This window comes from Macrobrachium nipponense, chromosome 47 (assembly GCF_015104395.2).
Source record: "Macrobrachium nipponense isolate FS-2020 chromosome 47, ASM1510439v2, whole genome shotgun sequence".
In the NCBI taxonomy this organism is placed as follows: Eukaryota; Metazoa; Arthropoda; class Malacostraca; order Decapoda; family Palaemonidae; genus Macrobrachium; species Macrobrachium nipponense.
Window position 1 is genome coordinate 14,479,184 of NC_087222.1, and position 17,369 is coordinate 14,496,552.

General features: G+C 35.8%; 1 protein-coding gene and 1 long non-coding RNA gene across 5 annotated transcripts in view; one reads left to right on the forward strand and one right to left on the reverse strand.

Moving 5' to 3' along the window:
• Nucleotides 1-17,369, reverse strand: part of LOC135204722 (gastrula zinc finger protein XlCGF8.2DB-like) — a 320,344-nt gene that overhangs the window by 77,782 nt on the left and 225,193 nt on the right. The window contains exon 1 of one of the 3 annotated variants that reach the window (XM_064234878.1): nucleotides 4,911-5,052. The exons of the other annotated variants lie outside the window; for them this stretch is intronic. The gene's annotated coding sequence lies outside the window, so the exon portion shown is untranslated. Of the gene's footprint in view, nucleotides 1-4,910; nucleotides 5,053-17,369 lie in introns of those variants that run through there. 3 annotated transcript variants of the gene reach the window in all.
• The window catches only part of LOC135204725 (uncharacterized), a 176,469-nt gene that overhangs the window by 8,328 nt on the left and 150,772 nt on the right, over nucleotides 1-17,369 (forward strand). The gene's annotated exons all lie outside the window — the stretch shown is intronic.

The window sequence follows — 17,369 nt, forward strand, 5'->3', positions numbered from 1 at the left end:
ATTCAATTTCTCTATGTACTGAATTATCATAAGCCAATGTGCAATGAACCTAGAGAATTAGCTGAAATTAATAATTACTATGTCATACATGTATAAAGTATGCGGTGTAGTGTAGGCTAGGCTACCCTGTATGTAAAGATGGTACTGATTACCCTAGTGTATGCTAGGTTAATATAATATTCTTATGGTAAATTGACATGGGCCGACTTACGTCCAAATTGATTTACGACCGGTTGGTCGGAACCAATTGCAGTCGTAAGTTGCCAACTACCTGTATAAACATTTCTTGTGTTTTAACTAACAAAACAAAATAGGGATTTTTTAAGTTTTTAATTATGTATAAGGGTTTCAACTAACAAGTACTATCCTACTTACAACCAAGTTTGGTTCCGACCCACTGGTTGTAAGTGTCCAACATTCTGGGTAGGGTATACTATCAAACCTTTGCTATATAAAAGTGCCTACTTAATACTGTAATGTACAATCATTATTTCAATCATTTTACAATAATGTACTTCTACTATACATTTTAATCATTTATGTAATAGTATATAGTACGTACAATCAGGCATTGAGTTACAATGGGGTTAGGTTCTTGCATGCATGTCAGAAGTTGATTCTTACGTAAAATTGTTTGCAATTAAGTCTACAGTACAGTTAATACCAAATGATGCTGCAGATAGGGCAGGGTAACTCAAACTGATGCTGCCTGAGTGATGAGAGTTCTCATGAGATGGCACAGTGCCAAGTAACTCAATGGTCAACTGTCTGAAGTAAGGTTGTAAGTACGAGCAGGTTGTAAGTCGGATAGTAGTTGTATTCACAGGTTCTAGCTATTTGCGGGGGAGTCTGGTACCCATACCCCGCAAATATGTGGGGAACACTGTATGACGTTACTAACAATACCTTTATCATTCTCCTTTAATTTTTTAACTCATTTAACTAGAAGATATGATAAATAAAGACATGGAGCAAATGTTAGCAGTCTGAAAAAGGAGAATTTTTTCTCTCTCTCTCTCTTATTCTAGACCAAGATTTACCAGTAAGTTTATGAAATCTAACATTAAAAATTTGTAGGACTACCATGCAGTAGGTGAAGCATACCAGGTTGATACCTCCTCAGGCAGGGTCTTTATCCCATCTTCTAGATAAGTAAGTTAAAAATAGTAAAAGAGAATGATAAAAGTACTTTTAACATTATATTCGTTACATAAATGTGTACAGCCATGAACAACTGAACGAGATACAACTTTTCAGCAAAGTGTAACCAAATCGGATCACAAAATCCATCTAGCTGGTATTTCAACCATCGAGCAATAGTAAACAATTAACGCAGTTATGTTATAAATGACGTTATGTAGAATAGGACTGATATATTTCTATGTAATAACTTTATTCACTATGGATAAAAGATTGGAAGGTAATATACACTGGTAAATTTAAACTGAAAGTTGTAGCTTAAGCTGAGAAAACAAGTGTTCAAGCTGCTAATGACTATTATCGTGCATCAGCAACCAGGACTAAACTCCCATAAACTTTGATATGCCATCAAACACAACTATAGATAAAATTGATGGAGAACTATTTTAATTAAAAACTACCTGGCATGAAAAACATATTTTACCATTGTTCTTACGCTAATAAAAGATAAGGAATGTAAAGCTTGTATCACAATGGAATCAAGTGAAAATAGCGAACTGAATCAATTTTTTTACACAATAAGCATGTCCCCAACGCAATCTATTACGGAGTAAATAATTTAGTTCACGAGCTGAATTCAAGTTATATTTCAACTTGAAAACACATTGTATAACGAAAAATGACCTTGTCCCATATAAGTAAAGTATCTAGATACTCATTTATGCTAACTAGAAGCAAGAAAATTCACTCAGAATTGAGTTAAGTACAGCGAAATAAACTCGTATCTGACATCAGCAGATTGCCAAACCAAAACAATGACCACTATGTTAGTATTCTATAATTAATACAGTAATAAGAGAATACATACAATATTACTGGATACAGTGAAGGAGTATATGACTTTTTAAAAGATTCATGGAAAAGATAGATATTTGTTACGTTTGTATTTCATAATATGTAACCATCAACAGCCTTACACCATTCAATTATGACAATGTCAGACTGAATCTCATTCATGTCTTGAATTTCTTTTTTATATTGAATTATCATATGATCAGATTCCCATTTCATGTCAATTTCTTCTTTTGCACCGAATTATCATGTCAGAATGCAATGAACATCCAAAATTAGCTGATATAATTACTATACCATACGTGTAGTATATGGTATACTGTAGGCTAGGCTACTGTATATGTATACGATATACCATAGTATATGCTAGGCTTCTTGTTTTAAGTGTTTATTCAATTTCTCATTGTACTGAATTATTTCATAAGTTCAAACTGCATTTGATGTACAATGTATATGCTAGGCTTACTCTTGTTATGTTTTCAATTTCTCATTGTACTGAATTACTAATTCAAACTGCTTGGAATGTATTAGAATTTAGCCTGATTAAAATAATTACTATACCACATGGTGTATAGAGTATACTGTGTAGTGTAGGCTAGGCTACCATATAAGTAAGGATGAAACTTACCGCAGTGTAGGTTAGGCTATATTCGAGATATGATTTCTCCAACAAACGATGGGTTTTTTGGAACCTAACCCCATTGTAAGTAGGTGAATGCCTGTAAAAATAAAAGACAAACACTGGTGAAAGACACAATTTGCACCAGTTATTTCGTAGCATAAATCCTCCTCTACTCGTCTTTTGGTCAATTGAAAAAATAACCTAAGACATGGGGCTATAGCCTAGCCTAGGCTATAGGGTTAGGGGGAAATACCGCAGTGGAGCCATCGTCATCGCATGGCTCAACCTTATTCACTCGATATCTAATTGGCAAAACAAGAATACAATTACATCTTTAAGCATAGCATTCAAAAGATTGAAGTTTCGTCAACATAATGTGATATATGAAAGCGCCATACAAACTAAAATAAGCATGTGAGCTCTTCGTAAAATATGTTTTCAAGGCAGTTTTGAAATCTAATATGGCAGCAACCACATGACTTGCCATTCGTAACCACAGCCAAGCCACCATCTTTCCCAGCCTTCCCAGCACTCATTTGAACAATGTTATTGTATATATGTAACGTTTATTGATCTTACTCAAGATTGCAGTTGTAATCAGCACAATAAAACAACATTTTGTTGCCTATATTAGTGAAAGTATGAAACTTCTTATTCCCCGGGTCATGGTTTGAACTGAAATTCATTTTTACCTTGTAATCGGTGGTTTTATCCTTACTACCATCACAACTGAAACTCCACAGTGCTTATTTGATTGTAATTATACATGTTTTAGTCTTAATTCACTCCAAATTGCACTTGAACTACGTTGCTGTTCCTGGTTCCTAAGCGCTCACTTCACAAACACAGTTGCGAGCAGCACACGAGTACAATGTTTATGAGGTGCAAAGCTTTATTCCCTTAATTGTTTACTTTACTCATTATTTAGTTTCAACTTTACTTTGTTACTTCAAAATGTTTATTTAATTCATGTCTATCATCAATTTTTTGCACCCAAATTAACCCCAAAAAATTACAGATATATCTGAAGTACATACGAGCAGACGACAGCAAAATGACTCATCGTTGCCAATCTAGTGGAGCTTCACACATATGCCGATGCATTTACAAACTGTTTCCATGAATTCTAGTTGTCAAAGTAACGCAATAATATAAATTTGCTCTAATATGCATATATCCTACAAATAGATATGCTAATTTCACTTATTCCCCAGTTTTGTGTAAGTCTTATACCCAGTTTGGCGGGTAAACACATGCCAATTGGCAACACAGATAAACAATTGAAGAGCGCGAAGAACGCCATAGGCACCGTTTACAAGCAAAATTGTTGATATTTGAGTCAGGAATCTAATTACTTTTTCAACAACAAATATTTTCAAATTAATAATCATGATATTGTAAAATATTTATGCAATTCAGACCTTATACTACCGTTTAACTATTTATTGAATAATATCAAGTGCACGCTTCTTCCTCTTCAACCAAATATCGTAGTTTTCTTAAAAAAGTAGTGGTTGGAAGTCCTTTACGACTGTTGTGATGAAAGTGCCCCAGCGTCTATGAGTACAAGTGGTGTGCGAATTTAGCACAGGAAATGGGAAGTTTGTGGACACAAGCGACTCCGCAAACATTGAGATGGTGTCAATCTTCAAAATTTTGGTAGTTGCAAGTAAAAATTTCGAAAGTGTCATGGAGGTAGTGTGCACTGCGTAGAGCCAGACTTTTCATTACCCTCTGTTTAATCTTAAAATACCCATGGCCTTAATTCCTAACTTTGGAGAAAATACTTACTTCGAAAGCAGAGTAGAGGTCTCGAATTCCTGCTCTCACCACCAACAACTCATGATTGATGACCATCTCCGGTGTCAGGACATGTTAAAGTACTTTTTCAGAGGGTGGCTTCAAACGCGGTAGAAAGTGACTCGGCTAGTACAGTCGGTTGTTTCCCCTATAGATTAAATTACCGTACCTAAACCTTCCGTGAAATCATTAAAAAATCATAGAGTATTACTGAACCAGACACTCTTAGGATACAGTAAGTCAGGATACATGCATCCTGTAGCCTACACTTCTGAGATCCTACAGAAATTTACAGCCTAGCCTAAACCCAACATTAGCCTATGAATAAATCATTGAGACATCATAAAATATAACTCATTTCATTTAGACAGTCTCAGGTCAAGACCCCATAGAAGGCTAAGGTCGATAGGGTAACCTACGAGTACTAGAACAGAGGCTACCTATAACTCTAGAAGTTAATGATACAACCTAGCTAGTATAAACATCTGTTACTCACATTATTACAGCAATTATCGGTTATCCTTGTAATTTACCAATTATTACGATTGATTAAGAATTGTCTCGATTATAAAGATGGCAATTATAGAAGAGAAAAATTCGTTTGAACTTTGAATAAAGTTACGCTACTAAAGCAGTCAATGGCGTCGCTTTGTTGACATTTTGAGCGTCTTCTATTTTATAGTATTAATGTTTGTGGTTGTGGTTTAGAAGCAGTTCGGTCATATTCATTCGTTCTAATAAGTCACTTTGTGGATAATTGTAAGCAATCAGTGAGAATATAATTAAAAATTTTTGTTATTTACTAATAAATTGAATAATATAATGGTAATTATTAGGCCAAATAATGGATTCCGGTAATGGCGGTTTGTTTACGTTTTGGGCGTCGTCTCCTAAGGACTTCTCGTTCGTGGTTCCCGTTTGAATTTGACGTTTTGATTCAAATCTAATAGATGAAAAGGGGGAAGTTATATATAATCACTGGAGAAATAATAAAAAAAAACAGATAATTTATTTCATTATTAGATATTAGAATAAATGGCCGATGTGGTATTAATAGTAGTAGGGGAATTTAAATTTTTTTTATACATTCTTTCCAATTTTCAACCTCTTCAGCAGATTGGCAAATAAAAGCATAGCTATTAGCCATCAAGGTCTCTATGAGCTTTTTTTCTATTAACGGAGTCAAATGCTCTTTGGAAGTCTATTGATACCGCAAATATTGGGTCCTTTTTTTCTCTACATTTCTTGAATCCAATATTCTAAGATATATAAATTATCAATTCTTCTTCTTTGTACAGTAAAGCTTGATTACAGTTCATTTGTTTTCTCTATATTTCTAAATTCGTTTTCTATTTTGGTTTTCAGGATCCCCATGAAAACTTTATATCAGTGGTTCTCAACCTGGGGACATCAGCAATCTCCAGGGGAGGTGCAAGCCCTAGGGGAAAATGAATAAAAAAAATCTTTCGTTATATTCGTTATTCTCTTAACAAGAGTGAGCAACTAATAATCAGAAGTGTATGAAAAAATACAAAAGTATTGCCTTATAACGTTACTTTCCTATAGTCTGCTACCCTAGTTAGAGTCGTTGAGCTTACAATGTGTTGTAATTATTGACCTCCCTGCCTATCCCTCGAAATCCCTTACATATGCAAGGGGGGCATGGAAGGAAGGAGCTCTTAGAGGGGGTGTGGTCATATAAAGGTTGAGAACCACTGCTTTATATAATACACTTGTTAGTGCAATTGACCTAATATCTTTGACTGTGGGGTGTTGCTTCTTGGGTGTAAGTGTTTTTTTTTTTTTTTTTTTTTTTTTACATAAACAAGCTGCTCTATATTGTCCTGCCTTTCAGTATGCTGTTTAAACATTCTGCCAATTCCCTTTGACTGTTGGTGCTTTGTAAGAATAGTTTGAACAGAACTGGTTTCATTTCGTCCCCGGTGCTTTATTTGATTAGTTTTCCTTTTCTCTAGTTGATTTTTTTTACTTCTTCTGCAGTTATACTTCTGACTTTAATTTCTGTCTTTATCGCGTCATTCACTCCATCCATGTTTTCTCTCCTATGCTTTTCTTATCTTGTCATTGGTCTTTTCATCATTTCTTCCATTTCATGCTCATACTGTTCTTTTTTGCTCTCATTCCATATCTCTCTTATTTTGTTTGCTTCTTTTGGGTGTATTGTTTTCCTGATTTTGACCAGCCCTTTCTTTTGCAGGGTAGAATTCTTCCTTAATTAATCTCTTGCTTATTATTTTTGTCGTATATCCTAACCCATTCTTTTTCTGGGGTAGTCTCTTTATGTCATCCATTATCTCATTTCTAATTTTTTCTTCATAATCTTCATGTGTTTCCTTTATTACTATCTGTACTTTCTGTCTTTGTTTCCCCCTAGATGCTGACCCCTTGACATGGGTAGGGGGCTTAGGGACCAGCAACTGGGGCGTGATGCCTGGTGGGGTTGCTTTCTCACTGGTCCTTGGGGCCCAGCTGCTGGTCTAACTAAATTAGTCAGAACTTTTCCTTCTTTCTGCAATTTTTTCATTCTTACTACATTCTTCTCCTTCATGTATTTTTTCTTTTTTTTTCTTTGGATTAATTATGTGGAAATTTACACCTTTGCTAAAATTTACTGGACCTGGTAAACAGAAAAGATATCATAGCTGGGACTGGGGTTTTATATCTGAAGCTAAGTAGTGGGAACCGTGGCAGGACCATCAACTGCCCGATAATGTTCGGACCTGAGTGATATCAGGTGGAACTATTTTGCAGGGCTGGACCACAGATTCCAGGGGGGTCTAGTTTTGCGGATAGGACTCTCGGCATTCTGTCCGGTTTGCCCATAATGTGATTAGGGTGGGGATGATTGTATTCTTGTAATACTCTCAGTCCTATCAAGCGGGTTTGGCTTACACTTGGGCCACTCTAATCATGTTGTGCCATCCCCTGTGGGGTAGGGTAGAGATGCGGACATTTGGGAGTCAGTTCTCGCTTGTGCCATTAGTGGAAGAATAATCTCCATGAAAGGTTGATGATATCTTTTTAAGGTTTTCAGGTTTATTTTTTTTTTTCAATCTTTAATCTTTATGATAAAAATAAATAAAGATTCAAGTACCGCTGGGCCCTTTGATGGTGGTGAATCGGCACAGTTGATGGCAGCTGGAACCTTCCCTGACAACCTTCCTCTGGAGAAATCATATAAACCTTCCAGTGTAATTAGTACACTGAAACCCTATGCTCCAGTACAGAGTAAAGGGATATTGAACAGAAGCATATTTGAAATTGGACCGGGAATATTTGAAAAGTCTTATGATAAGTACCTAACTTTTAATCTGGAAGAATCAAGTTCTGATATTTTTGGTGTGTATTGAGATATCGTGAAGTGTCGTGGCCGAGAACCTATGATTTCTTATGAAGGTCGAGGAAAGCTGACGGTGGAATCTACCTCAACAAAAGAAACTGAAATATTGAAAGCATTACCACACCTTGGAGGAGTCAAAGTGGAATGTGCAGTACATGCCTTTTGGAATTACTCCAAGGGAATGATATATGCACCCCAGCTGATGACCTACTCTGAGAAAAACCTTGTAGAGGAATTAAAAGATCAAGGTGTAATAAGAATTGAACGAATGAAGAAGAGGGTAAATGGAGTCTTTGTCCCACTTCCCAATTTAATTATTACATTCAATTCTACTCGATTGCCCTCTATAGTTAAAGCAGCCTGGCTACGTTTTAAGATCAAACAATATATCCCAAGACCGAGGAGATGTTTCCATTGTCAAGAGTTCGGACATATGTTAGAGTCCTGTAGACAGAGACTGAAGGGCAAGCCGGCTACTTGTGTCAAGTGCAGTGAGCCGGACCATGGCATGTGTGGTAAACAAGCCAGATGTATACATTGTGGAGACAATCATCCATCGTCTTCACTTAATTGTGATGTGTACATCATCGAAAAAGAAATTCAAACTTTAAGGGTAACAGAACGTATTACATTTAGGGAGGCAAAAGAGAGAGTATTGAATCAATTTGTTAGACCAGGAATATCCTTTTCCAGTGTTGCTGCAAATCGAAGAAGAAACACAAATGTTACCAAGGATAATTTAAATAGAAAATCAGTGATGACCTCTACTCGTGCCTCTTTGGAGGCAGCGCCAGCTGTTGCTGGCATTCCTTCCTTTTCGGAAGCTGCGACAGTGATTTCTGGTGCTCTTGCCTCTCTTGAGGCTGCACCAGTAATTTCTGGTGCTCCTGCCTCTTCGGAGGCCGTGCCAATGATTTCTGATGCTCCTGCCTCTTCGGAGGTGGTGCCAGTTGGAAGCAGAGCCAGTGATTTCTGGTACTCCTGCCTCTCTGGAGGCTGTGCCAGGAGTACCTGGCACTCCCGCCTCTCTGGAGGCTGTACTACCTGTAAATGCTTTCGAGGATGCACCAATATCCGATCCTCACACCCCTCCTCAGGCGACACCAGCTTTGTATGCTGTTCCTGAGACTGATAACCCTCTAAAACGGAAGGCAGCCTTAACCAATCAATCTCCTTCCAGGAAAAAAAGAGCAAGGTTGTAAGCTGAAAGCTCTTAAAAGAGGCTCGAATGTAACAGCCTCTAAAGGAAAGTAAAATTCATTAATTTTCTCCAGTGGAACTGTCAGGGATTAAGAGCTAAATGGGAAGAGTTAAGGCTGCTCATATCAGAAGTGTCTCCTGTCTGTATAGCTCTGCAGGAGACCATGATTGTTAATAATATGTGCCCCAGCCCACGAGAGTATACATCCTATCACTCCACTTATAATTTAAATATTGTAAGCCATGGTGGTGTTGTTTTGTATGTTGGAAATGACACCCCACAAAATCCTATTATTATTCAATCAGCAATACAAGTGATAGGTGTGCAGATCCATTTGCAAAGAAAATATACAGTGTGCTCTCTCTATGTACCACTTAACGAAGCCTTCCCCATCAATGAATTCAAATCTCTTATTCAACAGTTACCACGTCCTTTTGTTATTTTGGGAGATATGAATAGCAGAAACCCTCTTTGGGGTGACATCAACACCAATCAAAGAGGAAGGTGCTTAGGTTCCATCATAGAAGATGAAAATGTGGGGATCCTCAACTCTGGAGAGTCTATGCATTTTCATGTTCAAACAGGCACGTTATCAGCAATTGATTTATCTATATGTAGTGATGACTGTCTGATTGACTTTACTTGGAAAGCTATAAATGACAGATTTACCAGTGACCATTTTCCAATAGTGGTGAGTGTAGCATCAAGTCCTCCATCTTCAAGGCTACCCAAATGGAACATTGGTAAAGCTGATTGGTCAACATTCCAGGAGCACAGCTCAATAGATGACTGACTCTGCTGATGACTTTCCCTGTGTAGATGACGCTCTTGACTTTTTGAATACAATACTGTTGTCAGCTGGTCTTCAATCTATACCTAGGACTTCGGCAAATTTGTACGCCGACCAGTTCCCTGGTGGACTCGTAAATGCCAAGAAACTCATAGAACTGTGAGATCTGCCTTCACCAGATACCGCAGACGAAAATGTGAGTATTATCGTGTAGAATTTCGAAAAGCGAGAGCTCATTTTCGCATGGAAATAAAAAAAAGGCACGAAAAGAATCTTGGACATTATTCATATCTTCACTAAATTCAAAAACTCCTCTGACTCTAGTTTGGAAGAGAGTTAGAAAAATAGCAGGCAAGTTCACTCCTTGTCAACCTACAGTTATCAAGGTCAATGGTTGCGAGGTAGCAAACCCCCAGTTAGTGGCAAATGAGTTTGCTAATCATTTTGCTAATGTTGCAAAGAAAAATGATGATAGACCCTATTCAGCTCAAAGACGGATAATGGAACAGGTCGAAAATGATTTTAATACCTCAAGACATGAGCAGTACAATGCTCCTTTTACTATTAGAGAATTTGAATCAGCCTTGAATAAATGTAATGAATCAGCTCATGGACTGGATGATATAACATATTCATTGATTAAGCATACTCCTGAAAATACCAGACTTTTCATATTAAGCCTAATTAACAGAATTTACCGAGAACATATCTTCCCCAAGCTTTGGGAGAAGTTAAAATTACTGCCATTTGTGAAACCTGGAAAAGATCCGTTCAAGACAGAAAATTATCGTCCTATTGCATTGACATCTTGTTTGTGTAAGATCATGGAAAAAATGGTGAACACACGATTGATGTGGTACTTGGAAAGAGGTAAATACCTTTCTCCTACTCGGTGTGGTTTTTGGAGTATGCACTCCACAACTGGTGTATTGGTACGAATGGAATCTTCAATATGTGAAGCTTTTGCCAACAAACACCATCACATCACTGTTTTCTTTGATCTAGAGAAGGCTTATGATACAACATGGAGATATGGCATTTTGAGGGTCCTTTATGAATGTAACCTGAGAGGCAATTTGCCCCTCTTTATTAAGGCTTTTTTAAAAAATAGGATATTTCAGGTTCAGGTTGGAGCAACATTGTCAGATGTGTTCAATCAAGAAGAAGGAGTACCACAAGGGAGTGTTTCAAGTGTAACCTTGTTCACCTTGGTAATCAATGGGGTTTCTAAAATAATTCCCCCAGATATAACATATACCCTATTTGTTGATGACCTGTCAATTTCCTTTGCAGCATCAAGGATGGCAGTGGCTGAACGCCGCCTTCAGCTCTGCATTGACAATATAGTAAAATGGGCTAAGGTTAATGGTTTTAGATTTTCTGCCAGTAAAACGATAACTATGCACATTTGTCGTATAAGGGGAATCCACCCTGATCCAGATCTATTCATTCATAGGCAGTTATATATCTATATGAGGGAGGCGAACCCCCTCAACCAAATCTAAATTATACATAGATTGTCTATGTAAGAACTTATATATATGAAGAAATTTTTATAATATATTTATTGATATTTTTATATGAAATTTATCAAAAATTTAATTTTTTCTATTTAATTTATTTCGGTGTCATTTACCAAGATGTTGTAACGCCAGATATAATACACAATCAATCAATCAATCAATCTGTCTTTGTTTATAGTATGCTTCTTCATAGCATCTCTTCTCTTCTATGCTTGTGGCTTAACTTTTCAGTTTGTTATATACATCCTTCTTTGGCTTATTTCTTTCTTTATGTTTTTGGTGACCCATAATAGTTCTCTTTCTTCTTGCTTTCCTTGCTTTAACCTTCTTTTTATTCATTATCTTTTCTAGGTTATTTGTTTTTGCTTCACACATTGTTTCTTCCAGCAGGGTTAGAGCTCCTTTTCTGTTTTGTCGGCTTTGTTTACGTTATATATATTCAAGGTATTCCCTGGTGGACTTCTTTTGTTGTTTTCAGGTATTTGATTTCTTTTCTTTAATTTTTAAATGTTTTTCTTACTTTTGTGTTCATTCTGAATCGGACTTTTATGAGGTGGTGGTCTGATAGGTGATAGTCATACTTTCCCTTATATATCTTCATACATTCGTAGTTTTTATACATATTTTGGTTAACCAGGGCAAATTCTATAGTGCTCTTCTGATCTCCTCTATTCCAGATTATCTCCCCTTTGCAGCTGGACTCTCCATTTAATAGTGTTAGGTCATATTTTTCCATTTAGATCCATGAAGTATTTTCCATTTTGGTCAAGTTCTTGTGTCCCTATGAAACCTAAATGCACATTGAAGTCCCCAAGGACAATCAGAGGCAGATACCTATGTTGTCTTCTTTAATGCTTGATGTAAGGAGATCATCAATCAATTGTTTCTATCTATATCACTAGCTGACATGTAGACTAGGATTAGGTTAAATCTTGTTCCTTTATAATTACTACCCTCTATAATTACTAGTTGGATGTCTCTGTGTTCTGATTTTCCTTTTTTTAACTGGATATCTCCTTTGGATCTATACATTATTAATAGACCTCCTCCTTTGGTTCCATCCTCATCTCTCATTGAGTGTACCACACTGATACTACCTGTTGAGAATAGCAATTTTGCTGTTTCAGATGCGTTTCGGTGATGCACATAATTGTGTTCTTCTGTGTTAAGTCCATTAGTTCCATTAGTTCAGGTTTCGCTGAACGAATGGAACTTCAAGATCTCTTTATGCATCTTCTGAGTTGTTCACGATCTGTTAATTTCCTTTATTAACAAAAGCGCTTCTACATATATCCTTTATCTATTGCTTATGATGAACCAGGAATCATCGGGTGGCGTCCAAAACTACCTCACTATCCCTTACCAAAACTTATACTGTACTTGCATATGAAATCACATACATTATCACTATTTCATAATGCATAATATAACAAAATACATAACGATAGTAAATATATGTTAAAATTATACGAGATTTAATTGCATTTAGACATATTATAATATTTTGTTTTATTATTTCGTATATTTATTCACCAACCGATACACTGACTTTGCAGTTGGCTCGCTATCCCTTACCATCCTTATAATTCCGTACATTATCCATATTTCGTTATATAACGAAATATATAACGAAATAAAGAAGATATATAACGAAAATGAATATTTAATTAAATATTAGACTATTTCATCCAACTATTTATTAACATTAACTTTTTATTTATTTTGGAAATTTTTCCCCAACGGCCGGCCTTGATGTCTTGATGAATGACGTCATTGGCACGGCAGGATGAGTGCCCTAGAAGAGGTTATAAGGAAACTCAGTGAGCTGATGGAAGTGAAAAGAGGCTTAGATCCTGAAGAGCGAGTAAGAAGTGAGGATTTTAACACAGTGATTAGAGGAAAGGTTGAGGAATTATGGGAGAAAGAAAATCGTAAAAATAACCTTGTTATTTACAACATTAAGGAATGCTTAGAAGGAAATAATGAAACTAGGCTTAGAAACGACACAGAAACCTGTAGCAAGCTGTTCAATGAGGAACTGGGGCTAAGGGACACTGAAATAGTAGAACTAAGTAGATTAGTAAGAAATGATAAGATGCAGGTGCCCAGTAATACTACAGGGGATCAGGATAGAGACAGAGAACCGAGGCCAAGTCCTATTTTAGTCAAGATGAAAAGTGAAAAGGAAAAATGGGCAGTAATAGGAAAAGCCAAGATTCTCAAGGGGAAGCAAGAGGTAGGATACAACAGAATATTCATAGCACCAGACCTAACCTACAGAGAAAGAGAACAGGATAAGATATCGAGACAGGAACTCAAAGACAAGAAAGAAATGGGGGGAACAGGGATGGTACATTAGAAAGGGTAAACTGATCAGAAATGAAAATTTTCAGAGTCTGGAGGGGGCAACAGGAGAAATGTAATAAACGGAGATATAAATAATACATTAACCAAGAAGCCCAAATAAAAAGAAAGTTGAAATACAGTTTAAAATTTATATGATAAATATACAATGTTTAACTAGACAAAAGTTAGTAGAAATAGAAAGTGTTATAGACAATGATAATAGGATATTTTGTTTAACTGAAACTCATCAGAAACTAGACAAATTAGCATTAAGTAAAGGTATAAATAGAATAGAAAATATGAGGGATATGAAAGACAAAAAGGAGGAGGGTTAATGATGCTATATAGAAACAGTGGTAATACAGAGTTAAACACGGTGGAGACCATTAGCAAAGATTTATTGTTTGCTAAATGTAAAATATACGATAATACTATTCATATTTTGTTGTTATACTTATCAGTAGGAAATACAGAGGAGGATAAAATTAGAGATAAAGCAATAAAATTAGAATGCGAAAACATTATTAAAACCATAAACGACCAAGATTCATTATTAATTTTAGGAAATTTTAATAGCCATATAGATTTCTTAGGCCACCAGAATACAGTCAGAAACTAGAATGGATGAATGAACATAGGTTAATATTACTTAATGGAGATGACAGATGCACTGGAGTCTACACATGGGAGAGGATGCAGATGAAAAGTATAATAGATTTTGCTTTAGTCAATGAGAAGTTATATGAAATTTTTGAGGAGACGGTATGCTTGCAAAGAGAGGCCGGCCGCTACTAAAAGGTACTTATGTAGTTTTTATAGGGGAGTAATACATTTATATAATGAACAGGGAAGCAAGCTAAATGAGGCTGAAACAAAGGACGAATGAGTGAATTATTGGAGAACCATATACAGTAAACACGAAAATAAAATAAAGGAAATCTGGAATGAAGAGAAAAGGATGGAATATGAGAATGAAATGGCAGAAATAGATGATTCCATAAGAATTAGAGACTATAGATTCCCATAAGTACTAAGAGAACACATGGGCCCATTGATGGTAGCAAAAGGAAGAAAATACCAATGCAGGAACCTCTGATAACCGAGGAAAAAGTCATAGCTTGCCTAAGTAAGCTCAAGGCAAAAGAAGCTGCAGGGCCAGATGGAATCAAACCAGAGCTTTACAAAGCATTAATGAAGAGCAAAACCTGTATAGAAGTATTGGTTAGATGCTACAACAAAGAGCTAGACATCAAAGAAAAGCCTGAATCTTGGAAGAAATCGAGAGCGAAAATGACAGAAAAGAAAAGGAAACCAAAGGCCAAGGATCTAAGGCCAACAGCTTTATTAGATATATTATATAAAGTATTTATGATGCTGATAAAAGATAAAATAGAAGCACACCTCAGACTGAATGAAGAAGATCACGAATGCCAAGCAGGATTCACAAGAGGGAGTATGATTGAAGATAATATCCTTACACTACAATATTGTGTAGAATAGTAATAGCTATCGATTACAGTAAAGCCTTTGACTCGGTAAAAAGAGAAGTTATGATCGAAGTCATGAAACAGTTCAAAATACATTCAAAATCATTGAGGCAGTAGCTAATATATACGAAGGGGATAGCACACTAATAGACCTAGGGGAGGGAGTTGAACAGGAAATGGAAATTACCAGTGGAATCAAGCAAGGATGCACAGGATCTACATCACTTTTCAAATTGATGATATATTTGATAATTAGGAAAATGAAGGAGGAAGGGACAGGATCTGCTGATGATGAGTTAGTATTAGCAGGAAATATAGAAGATGCAAGGAAAAATATAAAGATTTTAACAGATATGGGAAACAAATGTGGGCTAGAAAATATGAATAAAGAGAAAGGCAGCATCATTATTTTCAATATGAAGGAAAAACCAGAAGAGATTGAGGATATAAAAGTGCGGGAGAATATAACATATTTAGGAATAAAGGTAAACAATACTAAAAATCTGTTTAAGCTACAACAAAAGGAAATGATGGACAAAGCACAGAATTTAGCCAACCTAACCTATTCAGTGATAGGGAAAAGCTGTAACAAAGTATTTATAAGTAAAACATACTGGAAAAATATAGCTCTACCATCAATCTTATATGGGACCAATGTAGTTAATTTAACAGATAAAGAAATAGAAAAATTGCAAAGAATAGAGAATGGGGTTTATAGGAAAATATTAGGAGCTTGTAGAAGTACAGTAGTAGCCACATTATTAAGGGGGAAGATGAAGCATCTTTACATGAAAAAGCAGAATTAATAAGTGGAAAGCTAAATTATGTAAATAATACTATAAATGGACGGAAAGAGTTACTGAAGAAAATAATTACAGATATGCAAGAAAAGGAAAGAAAATGGTGGGAAACAGTGGAAAAGTACATGCACGAAATTAAAATCTATTTAAGAAAACTGGAAGGAATGTCCAAAACAGAAATTAAGGACAAAGCCAGAATCTGGGACACAGTAAAGTGGAAAGAAGACTTGGAAAATAAATTGACCGTAAATATACATAAAAAGTGGAAAAGTGAAATAAAAGATGAAGAGATTAGGACAACAACTAATGATAAAGTAAGAAATAAACGATTAATAAGCTCCTTACATGTAGCAATAGAGAAGGCCACAGACCTGCCTGTGATTGTCCTTGGGAATTTCAATGGGCATTTAGGTTTCATAGGGACACAAGAACTTCACCATAATGGAAAATGCGTTATGAGCCTAATGGAAAAATACGACCTAACGCTATTAAATGGAGATCCCAGATGCAAAGGAGAGATAACCTGGAGTAGAGGAGATCAGAACAGCACTATAGACTTTGCCCTAGTCAACCAAAATATCTATAAAAACTCTGAATGTATGGAGATAGATGAGGGAAAATATGAATTTGACCTATCAGACCATCACCTCTTAAAGGTCCGATTCAGAATGAACACTAAAGTAAGGAAGACGTTCAGAAATGAAAGAAAAGAAATCAAATATCTGAAAATTACAGAAGAGTCCACCAGGAAATACATTGAATATATAGAACATAAAGTAAGCCAGCAAGACAGAAAAGGAGATCTAACCCAGTTGGAGGAAACAATGAGTGAAGCCAAAGCAAATAACCTAGAGAAGATAATCAAAAGAAGGTTAAAGAAAGGAAAACAAGAAGAAATAGAACCAGTATGGGTCACTAAAGAAATAAAGAAGGAATAAGCAAAGAAGGAAAAAGAAAGAGTATATAACAAATTAAAAAGGAAAGCCACAAGAATAGAAGAAAAGAGATACTATGAAGAAGCATATCTTAAACAAAAACAAAAGGTACAGATAATAATAAAGAAAGCATATGAAGAATATAAAGAAAAGGTTAGAAATGAGATAATGAATGATAAAAACAGACACAGGAAAATCTGGGAATATATAGACATGCTGAGAGGAAAGACCACCTCAGAAAAAGAATGGATAAGGATATACGACAAAAAAATAAGCAAGAGATGAAGGGAGAAACCCTAGGGAAAGAGCTGGTAAAATTCTGGGAAACAAAATACCAAAAAGAAGAAAACAAAATAGGAGAGATATTGAGTGAAAGCAAGAAAGAACAAAATAAACATGATATGGAAGGAATAGTGAAAAGATTAGGACAGTAGATGAAATACCATATATCTTTAAGAGAACACATGCATGGAGTGTATGACCTAACAGAGACAGAAATTAAACCCATGGAA